The 20,042-nt window shown below is 42.1% G+C and overlaps 1 protein-coding gene across 2 annotated transcripts in view; it reads left to right on the plus strand.

Annotated features, from left to right (window-relative positions):
* The first annotated feature begins 2,662 nt into the window (after positions 1–2,662).
* Positions 2,663–20,042, plus strand: part of PRICKLE1 (prickle planar cell polarity protein 1) — a 112,399-nt gene continuing 95,019 nt past the window's right edge. Inside the window, exon 1 of one of the 2 annotated variants that reach the window (XM_086713620.1) lies at positions 2,663–2,799. The gene's annotated coding sequence lies outside the window, so the exon portion shown is untranslated. The remainder of the gene's footprint in view (positions 2,800–20,042) is intronic. The other variant, XM_086713624.1, reaches the window with a different exon arrangement.

A 20,042-nucleotide genomic window follows, 5' to 3' on the forward strand; every position in this document is an offset into this window, starting at 1 on the left:
CATTCAATCCTCCCCTAAAGTTCTCTGAGGTAGTTATCACTCTCCTCATTTGCAAATGAAGAAACTAAGAATCACCTCAAGATTAACTGCATTTCCCGGGCTGCATTTGGTGGGCAGTGGGGCAGGGATTTGAATTCAGATTTCTCTGATGACAAATCACCACATGCAGTATCCAAAGGAGTGTTATGAGAGTCCTGGTTGAAGACCAAGCATTCACATTTTCATTGAATCCAAAATATGCTGCCCGACACACTGTCTGGAGAGGAAGTAAGCCTCTGGAGGGAACAGTTGTGGATGCCCTGCCATGCCCAACATGTTTGATGCTCAAGTAAACAACACCTTTGTGGAGTCATCATAGAGTTAGAAGTCCTCTGATAACAGATTCATCTCTTAGCATAAGAAAGCAGCATTTCCCCCAATTAGTGGGGAAGTCCAAGTGCAGGCATTACAAATATTCTCTCCATGAGCTTCTACATACCCAATTCTGCCTGCTACAAATGCCTGCTGGTCCACTGAAAAGGACTTTCTCGTGAAGACGCCACAGTATGAGTGACGCCATTCTCTGCTCCATCCTCCATGGATTCTATTCTCCTGCATCACTCATTTGGTTGGGAAAGTGCTTTCATGTGAAGGTCTTGATTGAGACAATAGACAGATAGACACCCACAGATACTAGCAAAGAGAGTGGACTCTCTGCCTCTAAAAGTACTAATTTCACTACCTCCATGGGTGAAACAAATCACCTTGTCAGTCTTCTTGGGCAGTTCTGGAGGTTAGAGAGAAGCTAAAAGTTTATAGCTTAATAGAAGCATTTGTAACCATGGCAAGATAAACAGACATAACTTAAAAGCTAACTCCAATAAAATGCCGAGGGGCAAGACAGCCTAGGTTGTTTCCCTTCAGATTCCCATCAGTTACAAACACCACAAGCAAGTGGAGTTATTTCAAAAGCAACAGCCTTGTTTCCTGAGTGATCTGTGCTCAAAGAATTAGAAACTCATCCTGTGTATCTAGAAGGGAGACAGTTTCTGAAGTGCAGGAGATGTGAGTCAGACTTGGAATTACAGAGCACAGTGCCAAGGCGAAACCGTTCCCTAGATTTGTACCATTTCCTCCTCCCTTTGCCTTTAGATGTTACTTCCTTACATCCTCTTTTTCATCGGCTCTATTTTTGCTGAGTTGTCCCTTGCTTCACTTCCAATGAAAATCCAGGAGACTCGGTGCTCTGAAAAATTCTGAAATTGGCAATTTTGATTTTTCTTAAAGGAATATAAATGCTTCTTACAACACCCCCCCCAACACACACACACACACACACACACACACACACACACACACACACACACACACATCTTCGTCTTCCTGGAAGATGATACAGTATCCTAGATGGTTGTGACAGGGGTTGAGAGATCAACAAAGTCCAGCTTTGCAGAGACACCTGTCAAGTTGGGGGTTAGCAGCTGCCATGGAGTCTGCCCTCTGCAACCTCGGGGGAAATCGTACCCACATGGGTGTGTGACTCCACTGATGTGGAACTGGAAATGGTGAGAGGTTCTAAGGGGACACAACTGTCAGGGCAGAACTTGCAAACAGGCCTAGTACATCCTGGGAGAAAGTGCCTGAGAGCCCAACCCTGGCAATCGGGCAGAGAGAAAACCTGGAGAGTAGTTGGCCAATGAAAAATGATCCTCGTGATCAAATTAATACTCTGAAAACGACTCTAAAGTAAGACGCGCTAACTTGGGTCAGGCTCTGGACATTAGGGTGGGCTCAGGTTCTCACATGAGCCCCCCACACTTGGGGAATTTCTTTGAGATGCTAGCCGTCGAGGAGGGGAAGGGAAAGAACTAGAGGCTGTACATTCGGCTTCTTGCTCCCAGGCCCAGGCAGCCCAGCCTGCAGGATTACCCGAGATAGGATCGAGTCCAAGGGGGTCCCCAGCGAGGCGAGGCGAGGCGCGCCGGAAGGAATCTAAGAGTTTAATTAACTACCCCTTCCCCCAGCACACACGCCAAGTGAAGAGAGACCCAAATAGGCAATCCCCAAACCGTTTGATCAGAGGAAATTGGGTTTGTCTTTTCCCCCGCGTCACCCCTTCCTGTCTTTCAATCCATCAGGATTGTTGGTTTAAAAAAAGGGGGAGGGAGCATAAAATCGGGGGCGGGGCGGAGGAGAAGAGCGAGCTGCACTTGAGAACCTGGGCTGCGCCAGGGTGAACTTCATCTCGCAGCTTACCCGCCCCCAGCTCCGCGCCGCCGGCTGCTCGCCCAGCGGGTCCTGCCCAGCTCGCCGCCCGCCCGCCCGCCCGCCCGCACGCACTCCCGGCCGCGCCGCCCCGCGCCCGCGCGCCCTCCGGAGCTGGGCACAGACCTCGCCGCTCGGGGCCGAGCCGGGGCGCGCGTGGGTGCGCGCCGAGCGGCCTGGATTCCCCCGGCGGCGTCCGCACTCCGCGTTTTCGCTCCCGCCGGGCCCCGGAGGCCGAGGGCGGGGTGCGCGGCGGCGCCGCGGCGCGGGGCTCCTGAGTCGGAGCGCACTCTGCCTGCAGCCCGCTGCGAGCGCCGCCTTCCGCGGCCGCCGCCGCCGCCGCCGCCCGACAGCGCGCCCCGGAACATGCCCGCCGCGCGCCGCCTGCGCTGACTTCCCCGAGGGGCCCCGCGGCCGGCGCGGCGACTTGCCGGGCTCTCTGGATGGTTCGCTGGCTGCCCGCCCTCGCCCACCCCTGACGCCGCGGACCGCAGCACCGCAGACCTGCCGCGGCGCGGAGGACCGTCCAGCCGACCGCTCTCTGCCTCGCGCGGGGTGAGTGGCAGCCCGGCTCCCGCCGGCTCTGCAGAGGGGCTGCGGCGCGGCAGTGGGGGACGAGCGCCGGACGGGAAGGGCTAGGCACCCAGGGGGTCACTGCGGGAGGTTGTGGGGGGGGGGGGGTGCTGTGACATCCAGGCTGGGCCGGCAGAGCAGACAGCAAGGGAGAAGGGCATAATCTGCTTGTTGGGCTGTGTAGACGGTGAAAGCAGATACTAGGTTGCAGCACCGACAGGGCTTCAGATAGGCTGTCCGCATGGCTCCGGTTTGCTGCATCACTACCAACTCTTCCCCTGATTCTCTCCTACGTGGAAACCCGTTCAGTGGCCCCAGAGTCGGGGCGATGAGGGACGCAGGGAGGCGAGGGTGCGTCGGCATGTGTCCGCAGCTTAGGATCTCCTGTCACCTACTGGCCTCCGGAGGGAGGGTGCCGATTCCCTACCAAGGCTCTGCGGGAAGGGCCGGTTGCTTTTCGGCAGGGGTGCTTCGGCCCCCCCGCGCCCCCCACCCCCATCCTCGACAAAGGTATTTTCTGAAGGTAGCACGTCCCTGGAAAAGAATGGGAGCGTCTTCCTCCCTTTTCGGCAGAAAAAAAAGTTGGAGAAACTGGGCATGTTAATTATTAGCAGGGCCGGGACTCGGGATGCAGCAGAAAGCTGTGAAAATTTCATTGCCCTCTAAGAAAAACAAACGACATCGCCAGTGACCATCGGCAGTGCCATATTATCTGGGGGGACTTGGGGGTAATTGCCCACAGATTGTCTTCAGGAGCCTGAAGAACGACATACGGATGGCACCGCACGGAGTTCCAGCCTGGCTGAGGGCGATTCAGAGTCAGAACCCAAAGGTGTTCGATTGCTGATTTTCTAAAGAGTATGGGAGGCAAGTGCGGCCATGAACAAGGTGAAGAGCGCAGCCTGGGAACCTACCTAAAAGGGAAAAAAGCCCCTGGAAAGATGTAGCCTCTCCGGAGAGGTTCACATGCATCTGTGCTGTAAAAAGCATGCATGTGTATGTGACTTTTAGAATGGATTTGATGCAGGACGCTTTGTACCTAACAAAATCGAACGTGAGCATGCCTTACAGTTTCGTGTCCCTCTCTCTTCATTTTAATCAGCTGTGTGTGCAGCTGGTGTTACATAATTGACGTGCTTCACCCTCAGATTATTTTTTAATGTACTTTTGGAGGAAGGGGAACTTCTGCTGTCCCTTCAGACAAGCCCAAGGTGTAGACCAGCAAGGGTTGCTGGATGTTTGCCCTGGTCCGGCTCCAGATGTGTGAGCTCAGCTGTTGCCTGTCACTTAGGTGACAACTGGCCTTTTCCCACTAAGCCTTTGCTGTCTCCATTCTCCTCAGCAAAGTGTCAGTGTTCAGCCGCCTTCTATTATCAAGAGTGGACTGCAGCCCCTTGGGGAGGCGGCAGTCTTGTTTGACCATCCTCAGCAATATGTGTTTTCAGACTCTAGGAAGGGGGGGGAAATCCCATGACAGCAAGATAGATACATTTTGAATTGAGCACCAACTTAATCCAAAGATTCTGCTTTAATCAAGACAGCTCTGGAAGGATGACGCAATATTTGTCAAGCCTTTTTCCCTGGAACAATATTTACTCCCACCAAGGGATTTTCAACTTAAACAGCAGCCATTTATCTTGCTGTCTGGTGGGGCCTGGTTCGGGTTGCCTCCAGCGGGGTCCTAGCCTAGGTGGCTGGTTTGGCCTGGGACAGGAATCTGTCATTGTAACCCAGCTGGAGCCCGAAGAAAGCAAAATACAGCACCTGCTGGTACCAGGGGGGGGGTTTCTAACTGCCATCAACTGGCCAGTCAGGAAACACAGAAGGAGATATTTTACAAGCCCTTCCAGAAATGTTTATACAGAGGATTTAAAGGTTAACAATGCATGTGTTCTACATATTAAAACTAAAGGTTCTGGAAACAAATGGACATTACCCACAGTTAAGAGTCAGCACACTTGCTGATGGATTCGAAAATCTGTTTTAATAAGTCATGGCTAACAATAGTGACTCATTCTTGTGAATAAATCTAGGAAGGAAGGAAAGAAGGAGGGAAGGGAAGGATCAAGGGAGGGAGGGGAAGAAAGGAGGAAAGGAGGAAGGAAGAGCTGGATGGTACATAGAGGTGGCCATGTTGATGTGAGCAAATGGGTTTAGTAAATTAATTTTTCCATCCTTAATTTGGTACTTACTGTTGATTTGTCACTGTGTGATCCTGTTGGTTTACAGGTTTTTTTTTTTTAAGAAAAGTTATATATTTTACTAAAGTGACAGATTCAATCAGTTCTGCTAACAATACCAATGAAACTTAAAAAGTTTATCATGTTTTATAATCAACTTTCATGGAACCACCGTTTGTCTCTATAATAAAGGAGATTGCAATGAGTCAGCTTTGGTCATGCAAATAAAATCTAATATCAGCTGGGAAGAAAAAAAAAAACCTTGTAGGGTTAATAGCTAAACTATTAAGTTTAGAGTCAGATGTGGGTAAAAGTCTGATTGCTACTGATATCCTCTCCTATGATAATTCTGAAAAGGCACAAAAGCAAAAGTTAAAATTTGAGGTTTCTTTAATGAAGGATTTGAAAAATTAAGCTGAAATCTAAGTTTTAAAAAGTGGCATTATAAAATAATTTTTCTAAAAACTTTGATAATTCCTTGAAAGCAAAACACAGAGTTGAATATTATGAGTGATGTTCATATTATTCATGGAATGGAATGAGAATCTTTAAAAAATTACCTTCCAGTAATTAAGTAACTCTTAATGGCCTAAACCTGTAGTTTGTATTTTCCAATATTATGGGAAATGATTTTCAGAAAAAAATGATCATTACCAGTATTCTAGTTAATTGCAGTTGGTTTTCTGGTTAAAGTAGTTCATAAAGAGTAGATTTTTCCTTTGAAAGAAGGGAAGTGATTTAAAAAGTCAAAGTGATTCTCATCTGTGCATAGAAATGTTAAAGATGCCACTTGACCAGGATAGACTCCTTCCTGTTGGAAAGAGCTCTCTCGCTCTTTTCCCCTCACTTGTTGTAAAATAGTATCAATTGTTTAACTCTTATTAGTGTGAGAATATTCAATTTGCTTATAGCCACATGTAATTATTCCATAATAAAGAGGTGTTAAGAAAGTGAATGAATTGGATTTCTTGGTTGGTTGGTTGGTGTTTTAAGGGACCCTTACGGCTTTTTCTTTTGGTCACAGAACAAAGCATTTTCATTTTGTGCACTAACATCTTTGGAAGGCTGTTGTGAGAGCAAACACACTGGAAGAAGAAAGTCCAATAATCTAGGTGCCAAGTCCCGTATTGTTGCAGTTCCTCGAAACCTCGGGCAGCATGTGGGGCCAGCGCTCCAGAGCAGGGTACGGGGACAGAGATGGCACCGGGAACCACAGCAGTCCCCCCACTTCTGGACTTCACCATCTCCCATAGACACAAGTGTACCACCTCAGCTCCCACCACCACCCCGTAACACAAGACCACACTCAGTTTGCAGCTGTGCTGAACTGAAGTCAAGGAGGGTCACTGCATGTGTGTTGGTGAAGGAACACTTGGAGCAGTGGAAATGGGGGATCCAGCTAAGCCCATGTTTCCCTCATTCCCCTCTCTCCCAAGGGAGGGATGGTGGGAAGAGGCATACATTCCAGGTTGGAGCATGCTGATGTCATGATGCTTCTGGCGCGGAGATACGACAGAATAATCAGATCACTTCCCTGTGTGCCAGAATGACACGATTTTTCCAAGAACCAGTCCTGAGCCAGTGGTCCACTGGCACTATTTCCAGTTACTAGAGGGGATCAGACCTCTCAAAGAAAATGGAATAATTCCTCCTGTGTTTCTGTGTTGTTCACTTGTTTAGACTAAATTCCAAATGCATTTTGGTCACTTTTGAAGGGACCTCTCTAGGAACAAGAGTGATTGCTCATCCTGAAGGGATTAGACCTTTCCAGCTTCATTTCCTTATAAAGAGAGATTTTAAATTTAAAATACAAATAAAAATGTCAGCAAGGCAGATGCCAGCGTAAACATTTTGAAACTTAAAGCTGTAAACTAGCAAACAGCTTTCATTTACCTTACCTAACTTTCCCCCAACCCCACCCCCAACCCCCCACCCCCCATCCCCCCATCCCCTGTCCCACTTAACTTTACTTAACTTCCCACCCGCCTTCTGTAAGTTTGGTCCTAAGTGATCCCTCTGACCAATTAAACTGCAGTTGTATTTTTCTCACTGGTAGATTTGGGGTCAACTCTTGGGAGAGGTGCCTTTCATTTCTAGTGGATTGCACTTCAGGAAAAAGTTAGGGCTGTGTTATTTCAGTTGTTCTAGAACTGAAGTCATATACTCCTAAGAGTTTTGACCCAATTGCTGATTTATAGCATTCCCCAGCTTTTGCTTTGTGTATGCTTCTCTGTTTCCTTCTTTTCTCATTGGGTCTCTGGAAAGAAAGATTTGTCAATAATACAGTGGAAATATTGCAGTCAGATGCAGACCGGTAAGTAGACGACTCAGTGCAGTGTGCTCTCACTCAGCTGCCCTTCTTTTATCCGAGGCAGATCCCACAGCTCGCAATTATGGTCTTTGACTTTGGTAACAATTCTGTTTGAAATGTTTCCAATTACACACAATATTGGCGGCATGTAGCAGCTGCATGCCAAAAAGCATTTCGAAGCATGTTCCAAGAATCAGGCTGTGATTGCTTTTAATTTAAATAAAGGCTATTTGGTTTCCTGTGAAGTTTTTTATAACCACCTCCCCCCCCCCCCATTTTTGTTGCCTTAAAAAAAAAGTCTGATATAAAGTAGCCACCACTTAACAAGATACAATATTGGTCCTGGTTTGTAGGATGGCCCTTTGCTTTGAGCAAGCATAACTGAACTTTTCATTAAAGGAAATTTTAAAGAAACATTGTACAGTAGTTTGGATTTCCCCAAAGAATAAGAAGGGAAGAGGTTATCTGATCACATACTGTAAGTAGCTAATGTTTTCAGGTTTCCCCGCCCCTTTCTTCTTTAGCCAAATATCATTCTAATTATCTTTGTAGGGACACCTGGGTGGCTCAGTCGGTTAAGCCTCTGACCAGTTCAGGTCATGATCTCTTCGTGAGCTTGAGCCCTGCACTGGGTTCTGTGCTGACAGTTAAGAGCCTGGTGCCTGCTTCAGATTCTGTGTCTCCCTCTCTCTCTGCCCTCCCCTGCTCCCACTCTGTCTGTCTCTCTCTCTCTCAAAATTAAATAAACATTAAAAAAAAAAATCCCCTTGTGGGGAAACTTAAATTATCTTTTTAGGTCACTGGAGACTATTTGACATACTGTCTTCAGATTTTTCTATTTTACTTTTGTGAGCCCATGATCATGTGTTAAAAATACATTAAAAGAGTAGAGAGAGGTCAATAAGAATATTCTTTAAAGGAGTGGTGGGGGCGGTGGCGGTGGGGGGGCTGTGGGGGGGGGGGAGACCAGCAAATAATTCCACCATTCTGCAGCAACCAGGCCCTCCAGATCTGCCCCCTCTGTGGGGTTGAAATTTCTGAACACTGAAACCTTTTAAAACGGTAGTGGTTTCAATCTTTTAATAGCTACCAGATATACCTGACTTATTAAATCTGAAAATAAGAAAATATACACTCTCAGGACTTGGAGTGAAGCGATTGGTTATAGCACCCGGGCGGCGGGGGGCGGGGAGGGTTCTGTTTCCAGGATAGTTTGTTGGCCCATTTGAAATGTAACACCTAGAGCTAGAGGGTATCCAATAACTGAGGTGCTAAGATGGTCCTAATTAAGGTGTTTTCACATAGGCTCTTTCAATCCTGGCAAAAACATCCTATAGAATATAGTGCTTCTTTGGGTTGAACAGTAGTTGACTTGCATAAATGCCAACATCTCTTCTGGCATTTTTGGAAATCTTCCATAGCGTAATAAATAGTGCTGTATAATCCAAATTTGTAAATGCCATGTTTCATGTAGCCCCTGTAGAGACAGCTGAAATTAACCCAGGCTGCTAGGAATCATTGAGATCCTGGAGGCTACTGCCTAAATCCAAGGTACTACCTTTAACAAACATAGTGAAGGCGTTTGATACAATCTAGGAGAAAGTGTGAGGTTCGATTTCATATAGCAGTGTCTTGTGAAGAAGTGCCCTCCGACTGATGCTTAGACTTCTCCTTTATCCTTGAAACACTGTCTTGCAATTAATTTTAATTCTAAAAATTTCCTTTTTAGAGGAAATTTGCTCAGCTCGAGGTAAAACGAGGTTTATGTTGCTTTATCAGCTGAGCACCCCAGCCTGCCAGATACATGCCCCACCAGGGCCCATTGCTATAGTGACAAAGCCCACAGTAACCATGGTTGAAATAGAAAGTCTATTAAAACCCTTTTCTATATTGGCCATCTCCTCTGCCCTAGTTAAAATGCTGTCTTCTGGACACACACACACACAAATACAAGTGCATACATACCACTCTTTCAGTCTAAAAATAGTAAACTGATTTAAACCATGTTACAGTTTCACCAAAAGCATTTGTGCTTTTTTTTTTCTTTTATCTCACTGATAAGCAAATAATATGGTAATCTCCTGAAGACACTCAGGACTTGTTAACCGTAATTGATATTTCCAACTATGTTATTTACATGCTTGGATAATCTAAGGTCCTTAGTTAGGATCTGAAAAAGAGCTATTGTGGCATTTTGTTTTGTTTTAGAACATCACTTCCAAACAATTTAGGGAACGGTTAGATTTTATGTGCAAAGACTGCTTAGTGCTCCAGTGTTGAAACACTTATTGTAATGTGTGTCAAAAAAAAGGACGGCATTTTAAATTCTTCTGTGACTATGTAATAAGTGTGTTCGGAGCTTGGAGGATGCGCATGTTACATAATTTTTAGAAAGAGATAAAGTGAGGTCTGAAGTACCTTAGAGAATCACAGATGTTTCTTGTAAGGAAATCCATATGCTGCCTACAAATTTTGAACTGCTTTCTGATGCTTAGCCTTGTTAATTGCAAGGATCACATGAATAATTTCATTGAGTTCCTTAGTTCTTATTTACACGAGCCTTGAGAAAGGAGCTGAAGTGATAAACAACTTGCTCCCCTCACCTAATTCTAAAGTGCTTTGGCCCTTATGTTTTTGTGAATGTGAAGGGAGGGAATAAAATATACAGAGAAGATGTTTGTGTTTAGTTAACGTAATCATGTAAGTTTCCTTTGTGGGCCTTCTATAAGCTTAAACAGCTTGCCAGGCTAATAGCCAAAAACATGTCCTTGAGTACTGCCAAACACGTTAAAGGCAGACCAGTCTTTCTTCATATTGAGGTGTTAGAAATGGTTTTTTGTGACCTTCTGAATTTTAAGGAAGAAACCAGAAAAATCACTCTCTTCTCCCCCTCCTTATCTGTGAAACCCAAAATTATTATTCATTGCAGTGCTGACATGAGAAACTGATAGGAATAATGATATTTATTTGAGAATGTTTTAAACTAGCTTGACTTGGCTGTTTAAGGAGGAAGCAACCAGCTTGCTATGGTGTATGATGGGTCTTTTGCTATTTATATGTTTGTCTTGCCCGTTGACACTGGCTTTTTACTTTGGTTCAGTAACTTTTGGCAAGTACTGGTCAGTTTATCCTGTCTCTTCTTGAGCAGAGCTTCAAGAATAGTGCTAGGGTGCCTGGGTGGCTCATTCGGTTAAGCGTCCTATTTGGCTCAGGTCATGATTTCATAGTTCGTGGGTTTGAGCCCTGTGTCGGGTTCTGTGCTGACAGCTCAGAGCCTGGAGCCTGCTTCAGAAACTGTCTCTCTCTCTGCCCCTCCCTGGCTCACACTCTCTGTCTCTCAAAATAAATAAACATTAAAAAAAAAAAAAAAGGAATAGACAATAGTGATGTGGTATAATAATGCAGAAAAAGACAGCTTTCCTCCAGTCTCTTTCTGAAAATCAGGAAAATTAGACTGTAATATAGTTGTGTGATTTTGGGGAGGCCTCTCAACCTCTCTGGGCCTCAGTTTCCTCATATTTAAGTGAGGGAATTAGGCTAGATCAGTACATATTAACCAAAGGTTTGAATCATAAATGTCTGTGCAGCTTTTTCAAAATACAAATACACAAAGATTTTAAGGCAGGAGGTTTTGAGTGTGGTCTTGCACATTTAGCCTGAAAAGGCTTCGTAGGTAATTCGATGCGCAGCTGTGGTTAAGAGCCACTAAATCAGATGATCTCTAAGATTTCCTTCTACTTCTAAAATTTTGTTTCTAATCCTACTAAGCTGAACTGCTTTTCTTTCCTTCTTTCCTTTCTCCCTCCTTCCTTCACCTCTATGTTTATTCCTCATGTTGCTGTCAAAAATTTATAGATACCGCGGTAGCCCAATTTCAGGATGGTCTATGTTCTGCTCTTGTAAATACTACTGGTAATTAATGTGAGGGAGGGACCATGTCTGCTCACCATTGCATACCCAATGCCTACCTAACATGGCCTGGCACGTGACAAATAGAGAGAGCCAAGAAAGTCAGGAAACTTTTTGAAAATGTAATATTACGTTCCAAAATAACATGCTCAATATGCTTTTTGTCAACATTCCAGATACCTTTCCAATTTAAAAACAATGGATATAATTGTTCATCTGAAAAACAACATGACAAATATATCATTTTCCTCTGTTTCCAGACTTTTGGAATATCCCGTAGTGTATCGATTATTTTCGGGGGTCCAGATTAACAACTGCTCTCACTGCTTTAAATTCAGAAATACAGAAATAACAAGTGTCGGCAAGGATGTGGAGAAAAAGGAGTGGGAGTGTAAATTAGCAGCCATTGTGGAAAACAGTATGGAGTTCCTCAAAAAATTAAAAGTAGAAATACCATATAATCCAATAATTCTACTATTGGCTATTTATTTACCCAAAGAAAACAAAACACTGCTTTGAAAAGACGCATGCCCTCCTGTGTTTATTGCAGCACCATTTACAATGGCCAAGATATGGAAGCAACCTAAGTGTCCATCAATAGATGAATGGATAAGGAAGATGCGGTGTATGTATAATATATATAATGTATATACATATATATAATATAATTATATTATAATATAATGGAATATTACTGAGCCAAAGGATGAGATTGTTCCATTTATGACAACATGGATGGACCTAGAGGGTGTTATGCTAGGTAAAATAAATCAGACTGAGAAAGACAAATACCATATGATTTTACTCATGTGGAATCTGAAAACAATAGATGAATAAGCAAACAAATCAGATCTCTAAGTAGAACAAACTGATGGTTGCAAAATGGGTGAAGGGGAATAGAAGATACAGACTTCCAGTTATGGAATGAATAAATTGCAAGAATAAAAGGCACAGCAGAGGGAATATAGTCAATGATATTATAATGGCGTTGTGTGGTAACAGATGGTAGCTACATTTGTGATAAGCGTGGCATAACATATAGAAGTTGAATAACTAAGTTGTACACCTGAAACTAATGTAACATTGTAGGTCAGCTATACGCAAATTCAAAAACAGTTTAATAAATAAGTAAACAATAAGGGGAAATTTAAAAAAGAATATTTTTAAAAAATAAATTCAGAGGCACTTCTGAAAAGTTATCTGGAGGTTGGGAAATAAAGGAGCAGATAATTTAAAGTGTAATTAACCTACTGTTAAAAAATAGTTTATCTTATGAAAAACATAGTTTTTCCTAAGTGTCCTTACCTTCTGGTGCCTGTATATGTTGAATGAATGAATGAATGAATGTGCAGTTTTCTGTGGTCATTCTAATGTGTATCAGTTTGAGAAATATAACCCAACCATAATTGCTATAAAGGTTTCAGAGCTCATCTAACAAACTTACAACTTCATTACAATTTTAAATCTCATTTTATTACATTTCAATTATGGTCACTTTAATTACAAAGGTCAAAATTCTTCAATAGATTTTTACCAATATAGTGTCTTTTTATTATTATTTATTTATTTAGAGAGAAGGAGCAGGGAAGAGGGGCAGAGGAAGAGAGAGAATCTTCTTTTTTTTTTTAATGTTCATTTATTTTGAGAGAAAGAGAGAGAGTGCAGGGGAGGGGCAGAGGGAAGGGGATCACAACAGGGAGCGCAGTGCGGGGCTCAAACTCACAAACCTTGAGATCATGACCTGAGCCAAAGTCAGAGGCTCAACCAACTGAGCCACTCAGGTGCCCCTGCCAATACAATGTCTTAATAAAGTGTGTGTCTGATTAAGCCCTTCGTCCTTTTCAACAACAGAAATGCCAATTCCTATTTTTTTTTTTTTGTTAGTGTAGTAAGCTAGCTAATTATAACTTTTTTTATGGCCAGCAATTATTTTGATTCTTTTACAGACATGAATGCATATCATATATTTCATAACATATGAAGTGCTTTAAAACTGTCCAGATCCATATTATACAGAGGCTCATATACAAAATGTATATATATTTCTTGTTCTAGATAAATCAGAGTCTTAATAAAATATGATAAGTATGCTCTCAGTTTTTCTCAAATAACTGTGATGCATCTGAAAGTTTTATTTTCAAACACTGAAAAATTCTTGGTTACATAGTTTTATGGAAATTGATTAAAAGAGTTTATGAGCCATTTTGTTTCTTTGCTTTTTCTTATTTGGTCTTTGAAAATGGATTATTTCCTATCATTATCCATTATTACCCTTGCTGTAGAATAGCAAGTAAATTTTAAAAAAATCCGTCATTATCACTACTGGCTGTGTCTATATAGTATAGACAAATAAACAAAAAAGGAAATTTATACTTACATAGCTTACTTATTTTTTGTTGTTGTTGTTGTTATACATTGCTGTTATATGTTATATGTTGCCGTTTTTGTGGGTGGGGTTTCATTTTATTTGTAATTAAAAGAAGGACCTTAAAAACACACCATTCTAAAAGCTGGATAACTGTCCAGTTTCCTTTGACCTTTCACTGTATAGGATGACCAGTAGCAAAATCAGCTAACCTCAGCTCAGTTTTTCCTACTGGATGTCCATTGCCAAGTCAAATAATCAGGACATTAGAGTGGAAATTTCTACCTGAATTAATCTACTTGTGTTGTTTGCACAATGTAACTGGAAAACTCTCTCTCTTAGCCATTATATGAAGAGATACTCTGAGGCATTTTAGTCAGGAAAAAGATTAAGTTGTAGCTAAACAGGGTTTAAGGATCATTGGAGATAAATTGAGAGCTGGTTCAAAGTATTGTATAAAGCTTTATTATTTATAAGTTTCACTTTTTTCTGACAGTTCACAGCTAATCTCCTTGTTTGACTAGACTTGACAAGCTAATATAAAAAGACAAGTTTAGGTTTGTCCAGGTGGGATCATAGCTCACTGCATCTTTTCAGGTCTCTGCTCAAAAGTCATCTGATACAGGGGAAGCTTTCCCTAATCACCCTGTATACAATGGCAGCACCCTTGCCTGCCCCGGACATTACCCAGCACTCCTGAGACCGCTCAACCTGCTGACTTTTCTCCATAGCACTTATCACTATCAGACAGATACTTAGTTATTATACCTGTCTGTTCCATGAAGTAGTCTCTATGCTGTTTCCTGCTTTATCCTCAATCTTAGAGGCACATAGAAGGTGCTTAATAAACACCTGCAGAATGAATCACTGCAAAAAGATAGGGAGCTGTCTGCGCTTCAAATTGGGACACCTCCTCCCCAATCTAACAGTATGTATTGCTGGGCAAGTTAGAGAGTTTTATGCTTATGTTCTTATTTTATAGTAAAGTTAGCAAATGGCTACCCTCATTTTACCGGATAAGCATTTGTGGACCACTTTAATGTTATATATATAATAAAGACAAAGAGAACCCAGTATTTTGTTTTTATCCGAGTGTGAATTTTCAGAACAAAGATTTTTCTGGGTGTTGTTTGGATTTGTATGGGCATTTTGTTTTGTTTTGTGTTTGCAGCTAAAGTAAGGTTTCTGAGCGGTTTCCTTCCTTGTCTGAATAAAGCCAGAGGAACATGATAAGAATATGAGGGAAAAGACTGACAGAATACCACTCCTCCCCTCCCCTCTACCACAAAGTGACCAGTGAAATGTAATCAAATAGCAGATGGATCGTATTAATAGAAGATTGAATATTCACAGCAGGGAAGCTATGTGACTTACCTCTCCATAATGTATCCAAACTACTCTGTAACCTTTACCAAAAATAGAGGCAGTATCTTGAGACAGACTTGTGCTGTTGCCTTGTGTGTTAAAACAAGGGTAACAATGGGCCATCTTTCACTCAAGAAATCGTCTGACTTAAATTCCAGAGGTGAAAAGCTAATCCTCTAAGTGATTTCAACTAGCTTACTAGGAAACCTAGTTGCTTAAAATTATTATTTTAATGTCTCAGGTTCCAGGGCTAAATGGGCATTGGGTCAGCTCTCCTGTTAAGGAGCTGAACCCACTTATTTGTCCAGAAATTACATCTTTTGACTGAGGTGGGGGGGGGGGGTCTTTACTACTAATAAGACTAATACCTCCAACATACACAAAGCCTTGCAAATTCATTTACCTTTACTGCATCTTTGTGTGGAGGTTTAACTGAGATTTTCCCAATTTACTGTTGAAGAAGCTGCCTGTTAGTTCAAGATGCACCTTCTTAAGGAGCTTTGGTTTGGCAGATCCTAAATAAATGAATGTTTGTAGTTCAGTTTTTGGAAAGAAAGAAGAAAAAAGCAAGAGGGAAAATAAGCAAGCACTTGAGACGTCTACAAAATTGTTTGATGATGTTTTATTGTTTTGTAAATATTGATGTTTACATTCGTTCTATATTAAATGCTTTTAGATAATTACAGCCTCTCCTTTAAAAAAAATTTTTTTTAATGTTTATTTTTGAGAGAGACAGAGTATGAACAGGGGAGGGGCAGAGAGAGAGAGAGAGAGGGACACACAGAATCCCAAGCAGGGTCCAGGCTCCAAGCTGTCAGCACAGAGCCCAACGCGGGGCTCCAACCCACTAACCATGAGATCATGACTTTAGCCTAAGTTGGATGCTCAACTGCCTGGGCCACCCAGGTGTCCCAATTACAGCCTCTTCTATCACTAACTTGCATGTGATCTTGGATAAGTCACTTAATTTTCTGGACTTCTTATCTGCTCTTTGTCTTGGTTTCCTCAATTATAAAAGGAGGGTCCTGATGACCTTTTAGGCTCAAAATTTCTGAATTCTAAAATACTGAATTTGGAGGCTGCAACTTCAAGGAGGATTGGTAATAAATAGGAGCTGATTTTTTTAAATCATCAATTATCACTACCTAAGTCTCAGGCTAGAATTATTTAATAGTGAACTCAAAATTATTCATTTTAGCCAGGTGAGACTTTAAAACATGGTTTCCTTATTCATGATTCAGTGTGGCCAGTTCAGCATTCAACAATAGGTATGTTTTAAAGACCTAAGAGAAATTATACACTTCCCCTTACCAAAAATTTGGTTTAATAGGTTACATTATAGTTTAATATGAGGAGCTTAAAACTATAGTAATATTAAGAGCAAATCGTTAATCTGACATAGTTACAACAATGGCATTCTTATGTTCATACTAAAAATTAGAAATGTGTATACTGTGTGCATGGGAAATGTGGAAAACTTATAAAGTAGAACTCAAAAGCAGTATGTTCACTTTCTTTTGTAATCACATTGTGATTATAACTTTGTTTAACCTGTGTGTGTCCATCGACCAAATTGGAACTAACTTGGGGAAGTGTAGAGAGGCTGGAAAATAAAAACAGCCCATTTTAGTTGCATTCCTAATATTTTTGAAACTGTAATAATATTCTTATCTCCCCCACTCCCCAAATAAAAGCTAGTGAAAAATATGCAGTACAGTGGTGAAACTCTTTCCGTATTAACCTGAAACACCACATGTTGGCGTATGTCACCTTACCTGCTGGCCTGGGTGTTCCATTTTTATAGCACTGTGATTAATTAACTCTGTAACTTTTAACCAAATTCTTAGGGCCTTGGATCGCATTCACATTCTAATTAGGCTGAACCCAAAGTTACAAATGGCCCACCGGGAAGTCGTATACCATCTGTGTTATATCTAAGAAGATGGAGTTTGTGAATTGTTCGGATGAACATGGCAATGAGCCGTGGCACATCTCCTGGCAGATTCATAAATGACTATGAAGTGCTGTTCTAATAGGAAGGACTATCTGTATAAATGTGACATTAATAATCACCAGTTTGAATCTGGGTCACTTGAGCCATGACTCAAAGATCAAACGCTATCAGCTGGTAATGAGTGTGTGAAAGGGCTGCAGGAAGGCATTCCATTTCTTAATGACACCTTTGTGGGCCTTCTCAGCAGACTGTTAGAGGGTGGGCCAGAAATAAAGTCACGTATGCCCTCGGTTGGGAGGCTGGCCCTCCAGGTTACAGTTGGCACACTTTTGCAGAGATGGTTTGGGAATAGTTCACAGTGGTTTCTGTTGCTCTGGCTCCTTAAGCGGATATACAGAACCTTTCATCTTTTGCCTCTTTCCCTGACCATTTATTTGCTTCAAAGTGATGGTAGTAGCTCTTTTTTCATAGTCTCTGTCTTTCCTTTTTCTTTTCTCTGCTCTGAAAATAAAGAGAAATGGCACTTACAAATACATGTTAATCACTGAATGCTAAACTTCCCCACTTTTTTTTCAATTCAGGGACATCATTTTCATTTCAACACACCGTTATTGAGCCCTGTGGTTAGCTGGGCTCTGTGCTAGGCTCTGGAAATACAAACATTGTGTAGGGGTGGTTTCTTGTCTTTAAAGACCTGGCGGTTGTGTAGGGAAGGAAGGCATTGCAGTGCCTCCTTGTGAAACATCCTTGTGGTGGAGGCAGGAATAGAGAACCGTACTAGATGTAGTAGTGGCACAGAGGCAAAGGCAGAAGTCCTCATCAAGGAAGGCTTCAGAGAGGGGGACACGGTTGAGCTGGATGTTAATGACTGCACGGGAGTTGGCCGTGGCATTCGAACTGGAGAATGACTCATCCTGGGCAGAAGGAAAAGTGTGTGCAAAGGCAGGAAAATGAGACAAGCATGGTACTCTGTGAATTGCAAGTCTTTCTGGTTGGCTCTGAGACTAATTACGCTCTTGCTCGTGCACTTCTTGCCACCTGTATAAAATCTCAATCAGAAACTAGATCTAAATTTTGACAGCTTTCATTGCGATCCTTTCTTCTCTGCCACTGACTTGAAGCTTCTGAATACAAGCTCTCTATTCTCCTTAAATGGTGCATTTACCTGGGCCAGTCTACCAACTATGTACACTGTGCCTTTTCATTGTTATGTTGGTACGATCTAAATTTATTTGCTCTTCAGTTTCACCGCCAGGTTTCAATTTCAGCCTCAAGTGTTTAGACAACATTATGTAATGAGTGTTATACTTTTATGACATTTACTTTAAGTACTGTAAGAACTTTCCTTGAAAGCTAATGGTTGGGGGGGTGGGGGGGAAAGAACCCTGAATGTCACCAAGTGGCCTCCAGATGTGTTTTATTGTGTTGGTATCTCTGTTTTGTTTTCAGAAAAACTTTTTTTTTTTAAGCTTAAAAAACCTTACCAAGCAGAAATAGCAGACAATAGACTCATAGGAGATGAACTATTTTCTTCATTTCCTGATTGTTTTCTTGAAGTCCTATTTTAAAATCTCTGATTCAGCTGGGGAAAAAAAAACATCACAATATAAAGTACTGTACTTTTAAAAGCAAATCCTGTATGTTCGTGTTTCAGAGATAAACTCACAGGTTGGAAGATTCTGCTGTGTTTCAATATGTGGTTCTTCAATATGGTGACATAAAAATTGTGATTTAACATATTTTAGAATTTCTGCCATCTAATTGTTAATCAGTATGTTTTCAGGAAGTCTGGCATGTGATAAATATTTTGTAGCATATGCGGCTGAACATGCCAATTTCAAAGGGCTTTACAAGCTTTAATTAATTTTCACAACAGCCAGACGCACCCCGCTTTATTGATGGGAAATCCACAGACAGTGGAGTTGAGAGTGTTGCCTCGATTCCCCCAGCAAACTGCTTTTCAAAGTTTGCTTTTTTGTTTTTGTTTTTTGTTTTTTTTTTTTTTGATAGCTGAACACTTTCTTAAACACAAGATCATCTGGAACTCCAGTATGTAAAGTAGGACTGCCCTTGTTGGGGGTAGAGAAGGGGTTCATCACAGGGCTTCCAGATTTATCAAAATAAGAAAACGCATTAGATGCCTGGCTAATTTGCATTTCAGATAAACAATAAGTTTTAGTGTGAGTATGTCCCAAATATTGCATGTCCCTAAAGCAATTATTGGTGGTTTATCTGAAATACAAATTTAACTGGGCATCCTGCATTTTACCTGGCAACTCACGGTCCACAGTGTCAGTCTCCCTGTCTCCTCCCCAGCCAGGTGGGGGTCCTGGTTCCTTGAACACAGTTTGAAAAAATCTATACCGATGCTGAGAGAGAATGAATAATATGTTCCCCTTCTCAGTCCAAATTTAGAGAATAGTATCACTCTGAAGGCTATCTTAAAGAATCTCCATGATCATGCCTCTTCTGCTGCACATGGTAATTGTAAAGATAACTTCCTTTGCATCGCCTTTCTTATTTTTTAGGGTAAAATAGTTTCCCAGTCTTTGGAAGCAATGCCTTCTGTTTATAGAAGTCAGCAATTTAACTCACATGAGCGAGGAGAACTCATGGTTTAATCAGAATTGCAGGTCGTCCAAATAGAGTCTATAAACAGAGAAATGGGTGGGAGCTCTTGGGAGTGATTCTAAAGCAACCCAAGGGGAGAAGTGTCTCGAATGGGTTTATCCTTGTCTTTTGGTTGATGTGTATATATTTGGTGGTCCTGGCTTGATGACGGTATCCATTAAGGTAATTCAGTCATTTTGCCTAAGTATTGTACAGTAGCCCTAGCGTATTACTCATGTTTCTCAAGCGGGCTACTCCACAGGATATTTTTATTTCTTCAACCGTTATATTTCTCAGTGTAACCGAGCACAGTCTGATTAATGATCAGAAGCCACTAACTTTGTTTAGGGTGAAACAGCCCTCCCATGCCCAAGCGGCTCCCTGGAGGACCCTGTGCTGGATCTGTGGAACTTGGATACGTTGGGTGTGATGCCCTGCAAGGGTGTCCTCTTGACTCTAGGTATGTGTTTTGTGTTTGCAAAATGTTAGTAGTAGTGTATTTCTTGGTGGTTAGATTAGGAATGGGTATGA

Source organism: Puma concolor, chromosome B4 (assembly GCF_028749965.1).
Source record: "Puma concolor isolate L17-30 chromosome B4, mPumCon1.1.hap2, whole genome shotgun sequence".
In the NCBI taxonomy this organism is placed as follows: domain Eukaryota; kingdom Metazoa; phylum Chordata; class Mammalia; order Carnivora; family Felidae; genus Puma; species Puma concolor.